The sequence below is a fragment of the Penaeus monodon genome, chromosome 21 (genome assembly GCF_015228065.2).
Source record: "Penaeus monodon isolate SGIC_2016 chromosome 21, NSTDA_Pmon_1, whole genome shotgun sequence".
Classification (NCBI taxonomy): domain Eukaryota; kingdom Metazoa; phylum Arthropoda; class Malacostraca; order Decapoda; family Penaeidae; genus Penaeus; species Penaeus monodon.
Window position 1 is genome coordinate 44,790,365 of NC_051406.1, and position 374 is coordinate 44,790,738.

General features: G+C 44.7%; 1 protein-coding gene across 1 annotated transcript in view; it reads left to right on the top strand.

Moving 5' to 3' along the window:
• Window positions 1-374, top strand: part of LOC119586526 (BTB/POZ domain-containing protein 6-A-like) — a gene marked incomplete at its 5' end in the record, with an annotated part of 24,476 nt that overhangs the window by 668 nt on the left and 23,434 nt on the right.

The window sequence follows — 374 nt, forward strand, 5'->3', positions numbered from 1 at the left end:
TTTTTTTTTTATGAGGCTGTTTTGCTAGAGTAGCTAACGAATAGTCGCATGGCTTAGGGTGTGAATGTTATCGCAGTCGCAAATGATCATTTGTATTAGAAGTGTCTGGCTCCCAAGTTTTCCGCTGAACAGGATGAGGTCCTTGTTGAGAAACAGTTTCTGAGATAATCCTTCTGCATTCCTCAGTTCAGACATACAATGTTTTTGGACCTTTTTGTTTTTTTGGGGGAGGGGGGGCTGCGTCTTCCGTTTCTTCTAATAGAAAGTTAATCAACAATCTTGTACTCGGCTTGCTCAAAGCCAGAACTGTATTCGACGTATCATCATGTCTCAACCCCTTCCCCCACCTACGCACACGCACGCACGCACGCACC